At 44.1% G+C, this 20,198-nt stretch overlaps 1 protein-coding gene across 10 annotated transcripts in view; it reads left to right on the top strand.

Moving 5' to 3' along the window:
* Positions 1-20,198, top strand: part of LOC140460371 (uncharacterized) — a 78,383-nt gene that overhangs the window by 55,257 nt on the left and 2,928 nt on the right. For 5 of the 10 annotated variants that reach the window (XM_072554882.1, XM_072554881.1, XM_072554883.1 and 2 more), the window contains one exon: positions 9,375-10,020. The exons of 1 other annotated variant lie outside the window; for it this stretch is intronic. The gene's annotated coding sequence lies outside the window, so the exon portion shown is untranslated. Of the gene's footprint in view, positions 1-9,374; positions 10,021-11,533; positions 12,042-12,196; positions 12,378-20,198 lie in introns of those variants that run through there. 4 more of the 10 variants (XR_011954039.1, XM_072554884.1, XM_072554886.1 and 1 more) reach the window with 4 other exon arrangements.

The following is a 20,198-nucleotide window of genomic DNA, read 5'->3' as shown; positions in this document are numbered from 1 at the left end:
TATGGGGAAAGACAAGAAAATGGTTTCAAGAACAGTTACAGAGTCATACAGCACAGAAACAGACCATTCAGTCGAACTGGTCCATGCTGACGGTGTTCTGAAACTATACTGGTCCCACCTGCCAATGATTGGCCCATATCCCCCCGAACCTTTCCTATTCATGTACTTATCCAAATGTCTTTTAAACATTGTAACTGTACCTGCATCCAGTAACTCCTCTGGAAATTGATTCCACACACGAACTACTCTTTGTCTTAAAAAAAAGATGCCCCTCATGTCTTTCTAAAATATTTCTTTTCTCATCTTCAAAATTTTCTCCCTAATCTTGAAACCCCACCCTAGGGAAAGAATACCTGCCATTCACCTCATCTATACCCCTCATGATTTTATAATCCTCTCTAAGGTCACCTCTCAACCTCCAATGCTCCAGTGAAAAAAGTCCTCGCCTATCCACCTCGATGCAGGTATAGTCATATCCAGTTATGAATATACTGTTCAATGCTGGTGCCAGCTGGAAAGACCAAATGACCTATTCCTGCTCCCAATTCTCTCACTCTGTGTCCAGGATAGCAAGAGACCAAATGACACAGGAGCAGAAATTAGGCCATTCAGCTGATCAGATCTGCTCCACCATTCAACCATGGCTGATACATTTTGAAATTTGGATTTTGGAACGGCAGATCAGGGCAGGATCTACACATTTAATGGGGAATGTTGTTGAATAAAGATATCTTGGAGTGTTGGTTCATATTTTGTTGAAAGTGGAGTCGCAGGTAGACAGGTTTAGTATACTTGCTTTTATAGGTCAGTGCATTTCAGTACAGAAGTTGGGAGGTCATGTTGCGGCTGTGCAGGACATTGATTAGGCCTCTTTTGGAATACTGCATTCAGTCTGGTTTCCCTGCTACATGAAAAGTGTTGCGAACCTTTGCAAGGATTTGGAAAAGATTTATAAGGCTATTGCCAGAGTTGGAGGGTTTGGTCTATATGGAGAGGCTGAATGGGCTGGGGCTGTTTTCTCTGGAGCATTGCAGGCCGAGGTGTGACTTTATAGAAGTTCATAAGGAGCATGGATAGGGTGAATAACCAAGATCTTTTCCCCAGAGTAGGGGAGTCCAAAACTAGAGAGTATAGGTCTGAGGTGAGAGGCGAAATATTTAAAAGGAACTTTACAGGCACCTTTCTCACACAGAGGGTGTTGTGTGTATGGAATGAGCTGCCGAGGAAGTGGTCGAGGCTGGTATAATTACAGCATTTTAAAAGGCATCTGGTAAAAGGGAGAATTGAAAGGGATATGGGCTAATTGCTGGAAAATGGGACTATGTTAATTTGGGATATCTGGTCAGCATGGACAATTTGGACTGAGGGAAAACAGAAGTGTTGGCATTGTATTTCGAATGCTATCCATCAGTGGGAGCGGTGAATCAGTAACTGGTATCGTTAGAAACCTTATGATTTTCAGTACTGCAGGTATAGCATTGTCTCATCAGCTTTGTAAAGTTTACTGGCAGCAGCGGGAGGTGTGGGCTGTATTCACTAGAAATGATTAAGCAGTTAGATAACACACATACGAGAGAACAGGCAGGACTTGTCTTTCCATTTGCAGAAGGTGGGAGGTTCTGGGTGCTGTGGTCTGGGGCAACTGCGGTAAATCATGGAATCCCTATAACATGGAAGCAGGCCATTCATCCCATCAAGTCCACACTGACCTATCCAAACAGCATGCCACCCAGACCCACCCTATCTAGTCGTTTTTGCTGGTGGGTGAGACTAGGTAACAAGATTAAGGGTACGTTTAAGACAGAGGAGGAGGAACTCGAGAGTGGTGAAACTATGAAATCCTTTGCCCAAGGAAGCAATAGAAGCAGGCATATTCGAGACACAGTTCGATGGGATTTTGTATGGTAGGTGAATTTAGGGTAGTCATGATAATGCAGGTAAGAGGAGCTGAGATGATGGATAGATCAGACATGATCTTAGATGGGCCAAGTGGCTTACTCCTGCTTCTATTGCTGTGAACGTATAAACCTGCATTTCTCATGGGCAATCCGAATCAAGGCAGGTGAGCAATGTAGTGATGTGGAAAATGAACATCAGAGAATGATAGAAAGGGACAAGGAGAGTAAATGTCCCAGCAATCAAGACTGGATTCTACAAATCACAAAAATTGAACCTGAAGACTGAACGTCTGAATGTGTGCAGGATTGTAACAAAAGTGGATGAATTGACTGCACACATTAAAGACAATATGATCTGAGACTCCTTCCAGAGATATGGCTTCAGGAATGACAAGGATTGGATTCTGAATATCGAGGGGGGACATGGCATTCAAGTCAAATGGGAAGCTAGGTAATGGTAGAGGGTTGGCACTGCTAATCAAAGCTCTGATAACATGGTAGTCTGGTGTCAGCTAGGATTTCAGGTCCTGATTTCTCTGTCCTTCTGTTGGTCTCCCTGTTCCCACAGAGTAAGGTGTCGTCTGTCCTCAGCTCAGCTGGCTTTCTGCTGAAATTTTGAGCCCCTTCTACACATAGAACATAGAACATAGAACAATACAGCGCAGTACAGGCCCTTCGGCCCTCGATGTTGCGGCGATCAAAGCCCACCTAACCTACACTAACCCACTATCCTCCATATACCTATCCAATGCCCGCTTAAATACCCATAAAGAGGGAGAGTCCACTACTGCTACTGGCAGGGCATTCCATGATCTTACGACTCGCTGAGTGAAGAACCTACCCCTAACATCAGTCCTATATCTACCCCCCCTTAATTTAAAGCTATGCCCCCTTGTAATAGCTGACTCCATACGCGGAAAAAGGTTCTCACTGTCAACCCTATCTAACCCCCTAATCATCTTGTACACCTCTATCAAATCACCCCTAAACCTTCTTTTCTCCAAAGAAAACAACCCCAAGTGCCTCAGCCTTTCCTCATAGGATCTTCCTACCATACCAGGCAACATCCTGGTAAACTTCCTCTGCACCCGTTCCAGTGCCTCCACATCCTTCCTATAGTATGGCGACCAAAACTGCACACAATATTCCAGAAGCGGCCGCACCAGAGTCTTATACAACTGCAGCATGACCTCAGGACTCCGGAACTCAATTCCTCTACCAATAAAAGCCAGTACGCCATATGCCTTCTTCACTGCACTATTTACCTGGGTGGCAACTTTCAGAGGTCTGTGTACATGGACACCAAGATCCCTCTGCTCTTCCACACTACCAAGTAGTCTACCATTAGCCCAGTAATCCATCTTTTTATTACTCTTACCAAAGTGAATCACTTCACAATTAGCTACATTGAACTCCATTTGCCACCTTTCTGCCCAGCTCTGCAGCTTCTCTATATCCCGCTGTAACCTGCCATATCCTTCCTCACTGTCTACAACTCCTCCGACTTTCGTATCATCCGCAAACTTGCTCACCCAACCTTCTAACCCTTCCTCCAGGTCATTTATAAAAATGACAAACAGCAATGGTCCCAAAACAGATCCTTGCGGAACACCACTAGTGACGGCACTCCAAGATGAATCTTTGCCATCAACTACTACCCTCTGTCTTCTTCCAGAGAGCCAATTCCTAATCCAAACCTCCAACTCACCCTCAATGCCATATCTCTGTATTTTCTGCAGTAGCCTACCATGGGGGACCTTATCAAACGCCTTACTAAAATCCATATATACTACATCTACCGCTTTCCCCTCATCTACCTCCTTCGTCACCTTCTCAAAGAATTCAGTAAGGTTTGTGAGGCACGACCTGCCCTTCACAAAACCATGCTGACTATCCTTGATCACATCATTCTTATCCAGATGTGCATAAATCCTATCCCTTATAATTCTCTCTAAGACTTTGCCCACAACAGAAGTGAGACTCACTGGCCTATAGTTACTAGGATTATCCCTACTCCCCTTCTTGAACAAGGGAACCACGTTTGCTAGCCTCCAGTCCTCTGGCACTACTCCTGTAGACAAAGAGGACACAAAAATCAAGGCCAATGGCTCTGTTATCTCCTCCCTTGCTTCCCAGAGAATCCTAGGATAAATGCAATCAGGCCCAGGGGACTTATCTATTTTCACCCTTGCCAGAATTTCCAACACCTCTTCTCTACATATCTCAAAGCCATCCATTCTACTTATTCGTGCCTCAGTATTCATATCGACAACAATGTCCTGTTCCTGAGTGAATACTGACGAAAAGTATTCATTCAGCGCCTCCCCAATCTCTTCAGCCTCCACACGCAACTTCCCATTACTATCCTTGATTGGACCTATTCCTTCCCTAGTCATTCTTTTATTCCTAACATACCTATAGAAAGCCTTAGGGTTTTCCCTAATCCTACCAACTAAGGACCTTTCATGTCCCCTCCTTGCTGCTCTTAGCTCTCTCTTCAGGTCCTTCCGGGCTACCTTATAACTCTCAATCGCCCCTATTGAACCTTCACGCCTCATCTTTACAAAGGCCGCCCTCTTCCATTTAACAAGGGATTCCAACTCCTTATTAAACCACGGCTCCTTCACACGACCCTTTCCTCCCTGCCTGATAGGTACGTACTTATCAAGGACACTCAATAGTTGCTCCTTGAACAAGTTCCACATATCAATTACGCTCTTGCCTTGGAATCTACTTTTCCAATCCACACATCCTAAGTCATGCCTCAACGCATCATAATTTCCCTGCCCCCAGCTATAACTCTTGCCCTGTAGTACACACTTATCCCTCCCCATCACGAGACTAAAAATCACCGAATTGTGGTCACTGTCCCCAAAGTGCTCACCTACCTCTAGTTCTAATACCTGGCCTGGTTCGTTACCCAGAACCAAATCCAGTATGGCCTCACCTCTTGTTGGCTTATCTACATATTGTGTCAGGAAACTCTCCTGCACACATTGCACAAACACTGACCCATCTAACGAACTTGAGCTATAGCTTTCCCAATCAATATCAGGAAAGTTAAAGTCTCCCATAACAATCACCCTATTACTGTCACTCTTCTCCTGAATCATCTTCGCAATCCTTTCTTCAACGATTCTAGGACTATTAGGAGGCCTGTAAAAGACTCCTAACAGGGTGACCTCACCTCTCCTATTCCTAACCTCAACCCAAACTACCTCAGATGGCAAATCTTCATCCATCTTCCTTTCCACCGCTGTAATACTATCTTTGACAAGCAAAGCCACACCCCCCCCTCTTTTACCCCCACCTCTGACCCTACTAAAACATTTAAACCCTGGAACCTGCAACAGCCAATCCTGTCCCTGATCTAGCCATGTCTCCGTAATAGCCACAACATCGAAGTCCCAGGTACCAACCCACGCTGCGAGTTCACCTACCTTATTTCGTATACTTCTGGCATTAAAGTATACACACTTCAAGCCACTCTTCTGTTTACAGGCACGATCCTTTAAGATTGATACCATATTCCTACCCTCCCTACACTCCAGGTCCTGCACCCTAAAGTTACAGTCTGGGTTCCCATGCCCCTGCAGAGTTAGTTTAAACCCCCCCCAAGAGCACTAGCAAACCTCCCCCCAAGGATACTGGTGCCCCTCAGGTTCAGGTGCAGACCATCCTGTCTATAGAGGTCCCACCTTCCCCAGAAAGAACCCCAGTTATCCAAATACCGAAATCCCTCCCTCCTGCACCATCCCTGTAGCCACGCATTTAACTCTTCTCTCTCCCTATTCCTCGACTCTCTATCACGTGGCACGGGTAACAAACCAGAGACAACAACTCTGTTCGTTCTAACTCTGAGCTTCCAACCTAGCTCCCTAAAAGCCTGTCTAACATCCTCAGCACTCCTACCTATGTCATTGGTGCCAATATGGACCACGACTTCAGGCTGCTCCCCCTCCCCCTTAAGGACCCGGAAAACACGATCAGAGACATCACGTACCCTTGCACCTGGGAGGCAACATACCAAACGTGAGTCTCTCTCGTTCCCACAAAACCGCCTATCTGTGCCCCGAACTATCGAGTCCCCAATTATTATTGCTCTGCTCTTCTCCACCCTTCCCTTCTGAGTAGCGGGGACAGGCTCCGTGCCAGAGGCCTGAGCCCCGTTACTTACCCCTGGTAAGTCGTCCCCCCCACAAGTATCCAAAACGGTATACTTGTTCTTGAGGGGAACGACCACAGGGGGTCCCTGCACTGGCTGCTTCCTCCCAGTCCCCCTCACTGTCACCCATCTATCTGCCATCTTTGGAGTTACTACTTCCCTATAGCTCCGATCTATGACCCCCTCTGCCTCCCGAATGATCCGAAGTTCATCCAACTCCAGCTCCAGTTCCCTAACACGGTCTTGGAGGAGCTGGAGATGGGTGCACTTCCTGCAAGTGTAATCAGCAGGGATGTCCATGGCATCCCTCACCTCATACATGTTGCAGGAGGAACATTGCACTGCCTTCACTGCCATCCCTCTAAAGCTAACCTTTATTTAAAAAAACTGGGTCTAAAGAATACAACAAGCAAAATTCGGCACTTACCTCCTTACCACAACGGATCTTATTATTAGGTTAGAGGAGGAGGGCGGGAGGGAGGCACTACCTCCGTAGTGCCTCGGGTTCTTCTTCCAGAAGAATACCTTCCAGAACAATAAAATATTCAGTCGATCAAGGCCCAACCCACAATTTCCCAGCCTGTCAACCATCCAGACTGCGAGAGTCATCATCGTGAGAAGGTCTACAGCCTTAACACTTGTCTTTAAACATTTAGACTAAATGTAATGCTGAATTACAGAACACATTTATTACACTAGAAAATAGACAGACAGCAAGGCTCAGAAAAGGGGGGCATCTTAAAGAATGTAAAAGATAGGGACACCTGGGCTTACCAAGTGATAACAGGATGCTGTAAGACAATTAAGAACGTTTGCCTTAGCATCGGTGCATCTGTATGAACAGGACACCAAGTGATAACATTCACAGCCATTCCCTTGTGAAATTAATTACAGTGTTCGATTCTGACCATGAAATGAAACTCGGTATTATCAAAAACTTTGTAATTAACAGTCAGTTGCTGTCAATTATAATGGATTCTTATACCCCTTGCAAGAAGGGCAGTCACAGAGAAAATAAATCTTTGCTGTTACAAAACCCTGACTTGAGAGTTCAAAAGGACACGAGAGAGAGACACCATTTTAGTGCTGAGGCTGTTGAATCCAGTAGAAAATTAACTCTTAGTGCTTTGCTGCTTTGGATTGAATTTAATTGCATTTTGAGAATTTTTGATGATTTTGAGTAGCCAATTCTGGTTATGAAATGTAAACTCTGTAAAAGGAAATATTGATAAAGCTTTAACTTTCTGTTTTTACAGACCTTACACACTGCCCCACTGTCAATTCTAACATTCAGATCTGATGTCTTATTTGAATTTGAATCACAAACTTGAAAAGAAGGCATGTTTAATTCAAGACTAATCATTTTAAATACAACCTTGCAGTAACATTTCAGCCTCAGGTACAGAACAATTTTTTGCTTAAGATAAAAAGCAGGAATCTGCTCCCAGATTAAAATTATTCTAAACCTAACATTGAAGAGATTCTGACACAATTTGTCAGGAAGCCATTTTTATGGTCAAAAGTTTGCCCTCCTCGCTAAAAAGCCATTTTGTAAAACAATTGTATCAGACATGCGAGCTGTGCAAGGTTACCTTATGACATCTCCCACTTAATTTAGACTGGTACTTCTTCATAGGAACTTATCTCGCCACCAGACGCCTAACTCGGTTGGATTTGTTTTTCCTACCTGATGGATAGCTCAAGGCCTTTAGGAGTGATCAGTCATGCACACACAGATCTGTCAATCAACTTCTCTTCATTGCAAATTATTGTCTTTCACTGTTATCTGTCTAATAAAGAACATGCAATGTTTTTGTAAACTTTTGTATAAAGGAAGCCATTTTGTATCAGTACTTTTGAGTAGCCGACTGGGGCACTTGAAGAGCTGGTACCCTACTCTCCTAGGTTATTGGAACCTAGTTAGTTTAGCGTATAGGTATCAGTGTTATGTTGTAACAGTGATGCTACTAGTGAATAAAGGGGATGACTAAAATTAAACTAAACTGTCTGGAAGAGGTTTTTATTCCAGACTTCCAAAGAGTACGATCTTTGGGACGAACCAAGAAAGAGAGGCTTATGGGTCTGAGTCCATAAGGGCTTCCCTCGCCCATGTCAAATCTGTACTTTAACAATAGCAGGGAATAAAACAAGAAAAATGAAACAAAATTAGACATAAACGCACATTTGGTGCTCGTGCTTAAAGGTTGTTCATTAGATAGCAAACCAGAATTGGGGTCTCCCAGCATTCTTATCACGCCCTACATGTGGAATTCCCACTCCCTTACATCTAAGTATTAGTACCCAGCTCTGATTTATAACAATATTTTCATCAACAGAAATGAAACATCTGTTATCAAATAGACATAGAAATATACAACACGGAAATAGACTTTTTGATCCAACACATCCATGCTATCCTATATAAATCTAGTGACCCATTTGCCAGCATTTGGCCCATATCCCTCCAAACCTTGCAATTCACACACCCATTCAGATGCCTTTTAAATGTTGTAATTGTACCAGCCTCCACCACCACTCTGGCCTATTTACTCTATCCACCCTTCAGGATTGTATGAACCTCTACCCGGTCACCCTCAGCCTCCGACACTCCATGGGCAACAGCCCATCCTATTCAGCCTCTCCTTACACCACAAATCCACCAACACTGGCGACATCCTTATCAATCTGTCCTGCACCCTTTCAAGTTTTACAACATCCTTCCTATCCTATAGCAGGGAAACCAGAACCGAATGCAATATTTCAAAAGTGGCCTAACCAGTGTCCTACACAGCTGCAGCGTGACCTCGCAACTCCTTCACCCAATGCATTCAATGGGCCAAATGGCCTTTTTCTGCACTGCAGGGATTTTATGATTGCTTCATATAGTGTATATCTGATATTCACTGTTGTACAAGCTGCATGGTTATGATTTTTCACCTTCTAATATAGTAATGGAATTACATCCTGTATTTCTTGTAATCATTTTTAGTTAATAGGTCAGCAGGAAGTCATTCAGCAACTTTACTGGCTTCCTTTTCTGAAGCAGTCTTGACATTTCATTTTCAAAACCTTGACTCAGCTCCATTTCCAGCACCTTTTGTAGGAAGATTGTTCCAGGTCATTGTCACCTAAATGAAGTTTTCCTCTTGATATATACTTCACGCTACCTGGCTGCGTGAGGGTTTTCAAGTTTTTGTGTCATGGAAAACATATGATCAGCAGGCATCTGGCAATCTACAGGAATTGTCACCGATGTTATGTTCATTTGACTGTACTGACCGTGATCACTTATTTTGTGATTTTATTTGCAGGAAGACATGGGGAAAGAAATCTGAAACCAAAAGATAATCAATTTCTGACAGAGCCACTTGATTCATTGGGACTTGAATATCAGCAGCCATTCACATTGAGAAGAAATGTTTCGTTTTGTCTGCTTGAGAGATTTTGGACACTGGTGCGGCAGGAAGAATACTGAGACACCCGAGTGAGGGAGATTCAATGCGCTGACTGTGAAAAGTGCTTCAAACCATTTACTCAGCTTGGAGGATCAAAGTCTTACCACTCACGGTGGGGAGAGACTGTGTATCCTTTCTGCTTGTAATTTGAAACACAGTGACACAAGGACAGCTTCCCCCCATGTGGAAATGTTAGTACTGTGGGAGAAAATTCCCTTTCCTATCGATGCTGGAAACCTACAGACGTGTTTACATGGAGGAAAGGGGAGAGGCTGTTCACCCACTCCGTGTGTGGACAGGGATTTAGTGAGATGGGCCATCTGCAGAAGCACCAGCGGGTTCATGTGGAAGAGAAGCCGTTCAAGTGCTCCATGTGCCGGAGGGAGTTCACTCGGTCATCTACACTGCTGGCCCACCAGCGGGTTCAAACCGAAGAGAAGCCGTTCATTTGCTCTCTGTGCGGGAAGGGCTTCACCCGCTCCTCCCACCTGCAGAGACACCAGTGAGTTCACGTGCCATTGCAGGGGGATTGAAGGAGCTTCAGCAAATGTCGACTGTACTAATAACCTAGTTCTGGGGACTCCCGGGTTTGAATAGCAGATGGTGGAATTGGAATTCAGTCAAAAATCTGGAGTTCAGAACCTCATGATGAGAAAAACATCCCAATCTGATTCACTCATGTTTTAGGGAAGGAAACTGCTGTTGTGGGAAAGGATTCACTCAGTCGTCCCAGCTGCATCCTTTACCTGGTCTGGTCTACACCTGACTCCAGATCCACAGCAGTGTGGTTGACGCTTGACAGCCCCTCGGCAAATGCGCGGGGAGAATCTTACTTGGATACAGGATATGGGTTGCAATTGCTGAGTGAAGCAATACTACCTCCAGGTTAGGTGTTCCAAGGATCCAATTACAAAGGGACAACTCAGCTGACCAACAGTGAAGAAAGTGGGATGCAGGGGAGTGTGTACGCTTTGACCTTGAGCTGTTAAAAATGTAAATAAGCTACTCTTTCTATGCCTTTTTGCTGGGGAGATCTGAAGCTGTAACAAAGTGGGTCACAATAAAAGTTAGGCAGCATCTGAGGAGCAGGAAAATCGACGTTCCAGGCAAAAGCCATTCATCAGGAATCTGATTCCTGATGAAGGGCTTTTGCCCGAAATGTCAATTTTCATGCTCCTCAGATGCTGCCTGACCTGCTGTGCTTTTCTAGCACCACTCTCATCCAAACTCTGATCTCTAATATCTGCAATCCTCACTTTTGCCACAATAAAGTTTACCTGAACTTACCGAAGGATTCAGACATTGAAGGCGATTAGATCCAACAGGTTTTTCTTTGAAAGCTGCTCATTTCTTTCAATCTCCAGTGTGAGGTTTCTAATGCCATATATTAGAAGGAGCAGTCAATGTGTAGCTCGTATTATTCGAAATTGTTCGTTTTTCAGGACTGCAGGTTCATCATTTCCTCAGCATTGTAAAGTTTACTGGCACCAGTGGGAGGTGTGGGCTGTTTTCATTAGAAACAAAGTTAAAAATCACACAATACCAAGTTATAGTCCAACAGGTTTATTTGGAAGCACTAGCTTTTGGAGCGCTGCTCCTTCATTGGGTAGCTGTGGAGCAGGATCATAAGACACAGTATTTGTAGCAAAAGGACATTGAATGATATATTGAACAAACCTAGATTGCTTTGAAGTGTTTCATCTTTAGAATGGGTTTCAGATTTCAGTTCATTAATATATAAATCCCAGCACTTTTTTTAAAGTCACAGTCTCGAGATAACCGAAGGTTTTATAAAAAGAGGTGACATCTCAGCTCAGACAATGTATGAAAGGTGTGAGGTTTGAGTCTGTCTTGAGTCAGACTGGTTCTATTTCCAAAGTAGGAATGTATAAAATATTACATGAAGTGATTGCCTGCAGATTATGCACATTTTGAGCAAAATAGAATGTATCTACAAATATAATTCTGCATATGCAAATGCACCCCATAATCTTATGTCTTTCTTTCCTGCACAGGACCTCCAACCAACACTACACACCAGATATATTGATGATCTTTTTTCCTCTGGACCCATGGCGAGGAGTCACTGAATTAATGACACTGACATTAACAAGTTTCAGCCCACCATCACACTCACCATGGACTACTCTTTAGTATCTGTCTCATTTTTGGACACATGCAACTGGATAGAAATAGAATCAGTCTGACGTAACATTGGGACACAGACAGACTTTAATTTAACACCTTCAATGCATTATCTGATTGAGATGACACCTATTGTTAAAACCTATCTTGAGAACATAACTTTTAAAAAGTTTTGGGATTTACATGTGAAGGAATCGAAACTAACATGGTCATTCTAAAAGATGATAGAGGTAAGCTAAATTTGTTTAATATTACATTCCATGACTCTGCAATCCTGTTGCTAAAGCATCTGTGTATTATGATTCTGCTCCACAACCACCCGATGAAGAAGCAGCGCTTCGAAAGCTAATGATTCCAAATAAATTGGAAATAAATAAACGGTTGGACTATAACCTGGCATTGTGTGATTTTTAACTTTGAAAATCTGTCAGTAATAACCAGCATCTCCATACTGCGCATGCTACTCAGTGTCAGCAACCATTTCGCGTGTTGGTCATGCGACATGGGGAAACGCCCCACGATCTTGTTTGGTGAACCAATGGGATGCTCTGGAGGACCGGATGGGGACTGGTCCTCCTGCCAATCACAGCAAACCTATAGAGTGGATGCGGACGTAGGATCATGTGCTTCTGAGGTTGGTGCTGCTTCTCTCTCTCTCTGAATTAAGATTGAGCTTTAGCCCAGACTGCAACTTTCTTCCTCTGTCCAACATCTGTGAGTACAATGGTCTCTTTTCTCACCCCATTTTCCATTCCGGGGTTCAACTGTTGACTTGCAGACATTGAAGCGAAATGGAGTGAATCCAGGGAGGGGACAGATTCTGGGAAAGTTAGTTCAGTTTTGTGTCTCTATTGAAAAACACAGGGCAAATGCAGGAACCTTTTTATCAGAAATGATGTGTAGATCTACAGATGTGGATGTCATTCTACACAAATCGGTGCCAGTTGTAAGACAGATGCAGCAAGCAATCAGCAAGGCAAGTGGCGTGTTAGCAAGAGGAATTGAGCTGAGAGGTGGGGATGCCTTCCTGCAGTTAGGGTGTCATTGAATACGTCCAAGGCTGAGTTCACCTGATTTTTGAACAACAAAGAAGTGGATGGTTATGGGGGAAAGCAAAAAAATGGTTTTAAGACCAGTATAGATTGGTTACAGAAACAGACCCTTCAGTCCAACTAGTCCATGCTGATCAATTATCCTAATCTAGTCCTATTTGCCAGCACTTGGTCCATATCCCTTTAAACCCTTCCTATTTATAGACCAATCCAGATGCCTTTTAAATGCTGTAATTATACCAGCCTCCACCACTTCCTCTGGCTAGTCATTCCATACACGCACCACTCTCTTGTGAAAAAGCTCTCCTTAGGTCCCTATTATGTCTTTCCCCTCTCACCCTAAACTTTTAGTTCTGGACTCCCCACCTCACAGAAGACTTTGTCTGTTTGCCCTATCCATGCCCCTCTGTAAGGTCACCCCTCAGCCTTTGGCACTCCAAGGAAAACAGCCCCAGCCTATTTAGCCTCACCCAACAGCTCAAATCTTTCAAACCTGGTAACATCCTGGTGAATCTTTTCTGAACCCTTTCAAGTTTCACAACATCCTTCTGATGGCAAGAAGACCAGAGTTGCACGCAATATTTCAAATGTGGCCTCACCAATGTCCTGTACAGATGCAACATCACCTCCCAACTCCTTTACTCAATGCTCTAACCAATAAAGGACAGCGTACCAAATACTGCCTTCACTATGCTATCTATCTGCGACTTTACCTTCAAGGAACTATGAACTGCACTCCAAGGTTTCTTTGTTCAGCAACATTCCCCAGGACCTTACCATAAAGTGTATAAGTCCTGCACTGATTTGTTTTTCCAAAATGCAGCACCTCGCATTTATCTGAATTAAACTTCATCATTCATGTACTTGTCCTAATGTCTTTAAAATGTTCTAACTGTACCTGCGTCCACCTCTTCGTCTGGACATGCATTTCACACACAAAGCACTTTGTGTTTTTAAAAATAAGTGCCTGTTATGCCTTTTAAAAATCTTTCTCCTCTCACCTTCAAATTTGCTGCCTAATCTTGAACCCCCACTAAGGGAAAAGATATCAGCCAGTCACCTTATCTATACCCCTCATGATTTTATAATCCTCGATAAGGTCACCTCTCAACCTCCTCTGCTCCAGTGGAAATATTTCCAGCCTATCCACCTAGATGTAGGTATCTTCATATCCACTTATGTTGGTGCAGGCTCGACAGGCTAAACAGCCTGTTCCTGCTCCCAATTCTTTCTCTGTGTCCAGGAAAGCAAGAGACCATAAAACACAGGAGAATAAATTAGGTGTCTCATCCCATCGGGGCTGCTCTGCCATTAAATCATAGTTGGTAAGTTTCTCAATTCCCATTCTCCCACTTTCTCCCCGTAACCCTCGATTTCCCCCTTGATACTCAAGAACCTATCTACCTCCGTCTTAAATATACTCAGTGACTAGCGTCGACAGCCTTCTGTAGCAGTCACTTCCACATGTTCACCACTCTCTGGCTGAAATGATTTCTTTATCTTTGTTCTAAAAGGTCTTCCTTTTATTCTAATGCTGTGCCCTCAGGTGCTAGTCTCTCCTACCAATGGAAACATCTTCTCCATGTGCACTCTGTCCAGGCCATTCAGTGTTCTCTGTTTCAACTAGATTCCTCCCCCCCCCTCTCTCCCCCCCCCTCTCTTCCCCCCCCCCTCTCCCCTCCCCCCCCCCCCCTCCCCCCCCTCTCCCCCCCCTCCCCCCCCCTCCCGAGCGTGGGCCTGTTGATCAGCATGAACCAGATCCTTCAGGTTGAGGTACAGCAGGAATTACGTTCAGCAATGTCAGAATGGAGGGAGTGTGTTGAATGGAGATTTTTCAGCTTTTCGGGGCTGAGAGAGGAAAGAAAGTTCAATATAAATTAGAATTGATAGGATGGGCTGATGGGCCAAGAAGTGGTAGAATGACTTTAATTTAGATAAATGTGAGGTGTTGCATTTTGTAAGGCAAATCAGAGCATGACTTACACAGTTAATGGGGAATGTTGCTGAACAAAGAGATTTTGCAGGTTCTAGTTCCTTGAAAGTGGAATTTCTGGGAGACAGGATAGTGAAGAAGGCATTTGGTACACTTTCCTTTCCTAGTCGGAGCATTGAGTACCGGGGTTGGGAGGTCATTGTCATGGCCACACAGGACATTGGTTAGGCCACTTTTGGAATAGTGTGTGTAATTCTGGGCCCCCTCCTATGGAACAATGTTGTGAAACTTGAAAGAGTTCAGAAAAAATTTACAAGGATGTTGGCAGAGCTGGAGGGTTAGAGCTATAGGGAGATGCTGAATAGGCCAGGGATAATTTCCCTGCAGCATCGGAGGCTGAGGGGTGACCTTACAGAATTTTATAAGGGGTATGGATAGGGTGAATAGCCAAAATCTTTTCCCCATGGCAGGCCAATCCAAAACTGGAAGGCTTAGGTTTCATGTGAGAGGGGAAAGATTTAAAACGGACCTGAGGTGCAACTTTTTCAACAGAGGGTAGTGCATGTTTGGAATGAGCTGCCAGAGAAAGTGATGGAGGCTACTACAATAACAACATTTAAAAGGCAGCTGGATGGGTACATGAATAAGAAGGGTTTAGAGGGATACGGGCCAAATGCTGGCAAATGGGACTAGATTAATTTAGGATATCTGGTCAGCATGGATGAGTTGGACTGAGGGCTCAGTTTCTGTGCTGAATGACTTTAATCATCTTCCGTGAAAGCAGAAGTGTGATTGTGAATACTGAACTTTCAGAGCAGCTTTCAAAGATGTTTTGCCTTTACTGGAAGCAGAAGTTACAATGAAATCTTTCAATTGTGAGACAGCAACTGAGTACGTGAGTACATCTAGGATTTTGGTGGAAAGTGGGAATTCATTGCACTGTGGGGATGAAGTGGTTTAAGGTTTACCAGCAGTAAGGAGTGTGCGCTGAGTGGGGAGCCTAGTGAAGGGTTTTGAGTTAAACTGCTCATTTCATTCAGCCTTCAACATTGTATTTCCAATGCTGTGCATCAGAAGGAGCAGTGAGTCAGTAACTGGTATCGTTGGAAGCCTTACGGGTTTCAGTACTGCAGGTATTGCATTGTTTCATCAGCATTGTATTGCTCTTTGGAGGGTCGGTGTGGACGTGTTGGGCCGAAGGGCCTGTGTCCACATTGTAAGTAATCTAATCTAATCATTACTGGCAGCAGTGAGAGGTGTGGGCTATATGCACTAGAAATGATAAAGCAGTTAGATAACACACATACGAGATGGCAGAGTGGGACTTGTCTTTTAATTTGCAGAAGCTGGGAGGTTCTGGGAGCTAAGTGCAGTAAATCATAGAAGTCCTACAGTGTGGAAGTAGGCTGTTCAGGCCCTCAAGTCCACGTTGGCCCCTCCGAAAAGCTTCCACCTCACCCCGCCCCCATCCCTCCACCACCACTACCACCACCAACCAACCAATCCAGTAACTTCTGCTGGTGGGTGAGATTAGGACTAGAGGTCATGGCCTCGAGATTAGAGGGAGTCAGTTTAAGACACAGATGAGGAGGAACTGCTTTTCCCGGAAAGTAGTGACTCCATGAAATTCTCTGCCTATGGAACCTGTAGAGACAGCTTCACTAAGAATATTCAAGACACAGTTGAGTAGGTATTTGCATGGTGGGGAATTAAGGGTAGTTGGGATAATGCAGGTAGGAGGAGCTGAGACGATGGATAGATCAGCTATGATCTTAATGAATAGCACAGCAGGCTTGACAGGCCAAATGGCCTACTCCTGCTTCAATTACTATGAAACTATAACCCTGCATTTTCCATGGCTACCCCAGCTAACCTGCACACCCCTGGGCAATTTAGCATGGCCAGTCCAAATCAAGGCAGGTGAACAGTGTTGTGATGTGAAAATGAACATCAGAGTATGATAGAAAGGGACAAGGAGAGTAAATGTACCAGCAATCAAAGCTGGATTCTAAAGATCACAAAAATTGAAACTGAAGACTGTGTGTCTGAAGGTGTGCTGCATCATAACAAAAGTGAATGAATAGACTGCACACATCGAACAGAATAATTATGATCTGAGACTCCTTACAGAGACATGGCTTCAGGGTACCAAGGATTGGATCCTGAATATTGAAAGGGTACGTGGCATTCTAGTCAAATGAGAAACTAGGTAAAGGTAGAGGCACTGCCAATCAAAGCACTGATTACATGGTAGTCTGGTGTCAGCTCGGATTTCAGGTCCTGATTTCTCTGCCGTCTGTTGATCTCCCTGTTTCCACAGAGTAAAATGTCAGTCTGTTCTCAGCTCTGCAGGATTTCTGCTGAAGTCTCGACCACCCACTACCCGCCCCCCCCCCCTTTTTACAACTGCTGGAACAATAAAACATTGTCAATCAAGGCCCAACCCACAATCTCCCAGCCTGTCAACCATCCAGACAGAGAGAATCATCGTAGCAGGGAATAAAACAAGAAAAATTAAACAAAATTGAGAATAAATAGGTGCTTGTACTTAATGTTTGTTCGTTAGGACGTAAACCAGAAATTGGTGTCTCCCAGGGTTCTTAGAGTGCCCTAATTGAGGAATTCTCGCTCCCTTACATCTATGCCGGGTGCTGGCAGGTGGGACTAGATTGTGTTGGGATGTCTGGTCGGCATGGACAGGTTGGATCGAAGGGTCTGTTTCCATGCTTTATATCTCTGACTCTAAATATTACCACCCAGGCATGATTGATAAATGCATCAACAGAAATAAAGCATCTGTTATCAAATAGACATAGAAACATACAGCACGGAAATAGACTGCGATCCAACACATCCTTGCAGACAAGATATCCTATGTAAATTTAGGTCTATTTGCCAGCATTTGGCCTTTATCCCTCCAAACCCTTCCTATTCACGTACCCATCTAGATGCCTTTTAAAAGTAATTGTACTGAGCACTTCCTCTGGCAGCTCAGTGCAGTATGCACCACCCTCTGTGTGAAAACATTGACCCTTCGGTCACTTTTAAATCTTTCCCCTCCCACCCTAAACCTATGACCTCTGGTTTTGGACACCCCCACCCTGGGGGAGTATGCTTCCCTATTCATGCCCCTCATGATTTTATAAACCTTGACAAGGTTATCCCTCTGCCTCTGATGCATCAAGGAAACAGCCCCATACTATTCAGCCTCTCTTTATACCACAAACCCTCCAACCTTGGCGACATCCTTATCAATCTGTCCTTCATCCTTTCAAGTTTCACAACATCCTTCCTTTCCTGTAGCAGGGAGACCAGAATCGAATGCAATATTCCAAAAGTAGCCTAACCAATGTCCTGTACAGCTGCATCATGACCTCCCAATTCCTATACCCAATGCATTCAATGGACCAAATAGCCTTTTTGTGCACTGCAGGGGTTTTATGATTTTAATCTGTGACCCAGTCAATTTTAGTCATTATCTGTGGTGCATGGCGTGTCAGGGTGGGATCACTGGTATCAGAGTTGCATGCAATACTACAAAAGTGGCCTAACCAATGTCCTGTGAAGTGTACCAAACACCACCTTCACTGTCCTGTCTACCCTGTGACTCCACTTTCAAGAACGAAAAGCCTGCCATAGAGTCATACAGCATGGAAACAGATCTTCAGTCCAACCAGTCCATGCCAACCATAATCCCACATTAAACCAGTCTCTCCTGCCTGCTCTTGGACTGTATCCCTCTAAACCTTTCCTATTCATGTACTGAAACAAATGTCTTTTAATTCTACCAGCATCCACCATTTTCTCAGGAAGTTCATTCCACACATGAACCACCCTCTGTGTAAAATTAGTATTTGAATAGCAAGGTTGGAAAGGTTCAGAAAAGCTTTACAAGGATGTTTCCAGGGTTGGAGGGTTTGAGCTGCAGGGAGAGGCTGAATAGATTGGTCTGTTTTCCCTGGAGTGTTGGAGGCTGAGGGGTGATCTTACTGTAAATTCATGAGGGGCGTGGATAGGGTAAATAGACAAGGTCTCTTTCCTGGGGTAGGGGAGTCCAGAAGTGGAGGGCAGAGGTTGAGAATGAGAGGGGAGCGATGTAAAGTTCCATGCAGAGGGTGGTGCATGTATTGAATGAGCTGTCAGAGGAAGTGGTGGAGGCTAGTACAATGACAACATTTACAAGGCCTCTGGATGGGTGTTTGAATAGGAAAGGTCGAGAGGGAGATGGGCTGGTAAATGCAGCTAGATTAATTTTGGATATCTGGTCAGCATGGGCAAGTTGGACCGAAGGGTCTGTGTCCATGCTGGACATCTCCATGACATTGAGGTTGAATAAGTCCTGATCTGATTTGCATTTCCAAAATGCAGCACCTCGTATTTATCTGAATTAAACTCCATCTGCCACTCCTCAGCCCAAGATCCTATTTTAATCAGAGGCAACCTTCTTCACTGTCCACTGAATCTCCAATTTTGGTGTCATCTGCAAACTTATTAACTATACCTACTATGTTCACATCCAAATCATTTATATAAATGACAAAAAGTAGTGGATTCAGCACCGATCCTTGTGGCACCACTGGTCACAGGCTCCAGTCTGAAAAGGAACTCTCCACCACCACCCTCTTTCTTTTACCTTCAAGCCAGTTCAGTATCAGGTTGACTAGTTCTCCCTGTATTTCATAAGATCTTACCTTGCTAATGAATCTTCCATGAGGAACTTTGTTTGATTGATTTCCCAAGCACAAAGCCATGCTGACTATCCCTAATTAGTCCTTGCCTTTCCAAATACATGTAAATCCTGTTTCTCAGGATTCCCTCCAACAACTTGCCTATCACTGATGTCCGGCTCGCTGGTCTATAGTTCCCTGGCTATTCCTTACCACCGTTCTTAAATAGTGGCACCACGTCAGCCACTCCAGTCTTCCAACACCTCACCTGTGACTGTCGATGATACAAATATCTCAGCAAGGGGCCCAAGAGTCACTTGCCTAGCTTCTGGGGATTTATCCACTTTTATGTGTTTCAAGACATCCAGCTCTACCTCCTCTGTAATGTGGACATTTTTCAAGACGTTACAAACTATGTCCCCACATTCTATATCCTCCATGTCCTCCTTCACAGTAAACACTGATGCAAAATACTCATTTAGTATTTCCCTCATCCACCCCGGCTCCACATTTCGGCTGCCTTGTTGATCTTTGAGGGGCCCTATTCTCTCCCAATTACCCTTTTGTCCTTAATTTATAAAAATCCTTCTAATTCTCCTTAACCCTATTTACCAAAGCTATTTCATGTCCCCTTTTTGCCTCCTGATTTCCCTCTTAAGCTTACTCCTACCACCTTTATACTCTTCTAAGGATTCATTCGATTTGTTCTGTCCATACTTGTCATATGCTTCCTTCTTGTTGTTAGCCAGCTCCTCAATTTCTCTAGTCATCCAGCATTCCCTCCACCTACCAGCCTTTTCTTTCACCCTAACAGGAACATACTGTCTCTGGACTCTTGTTATCTCATATCTGAAGGCTTCTCATTTTTCAGCCATCCCTTTAC

Source organism: Chiloscyllium punctatum, chromosome 36, assembly GCF_047496795.1.
Source record: "Chiloscyllium punctatum isolate Juve2018m chromosome 36, sChiPun1.3, whole genome shotgun sequence".
Taxonomy (NCBI): Eukaryota; Metazoa; Chordata; class Chondrichthyes; order Orectolobiformes; family Hemiscylliidae; genus Chiloscyllium; species Chiloscyllium punctatum.
Note: the sequence above shows the minus strand (reverse complement) of the source record. Positions and strands in the feature narration are given on the sequence as shown.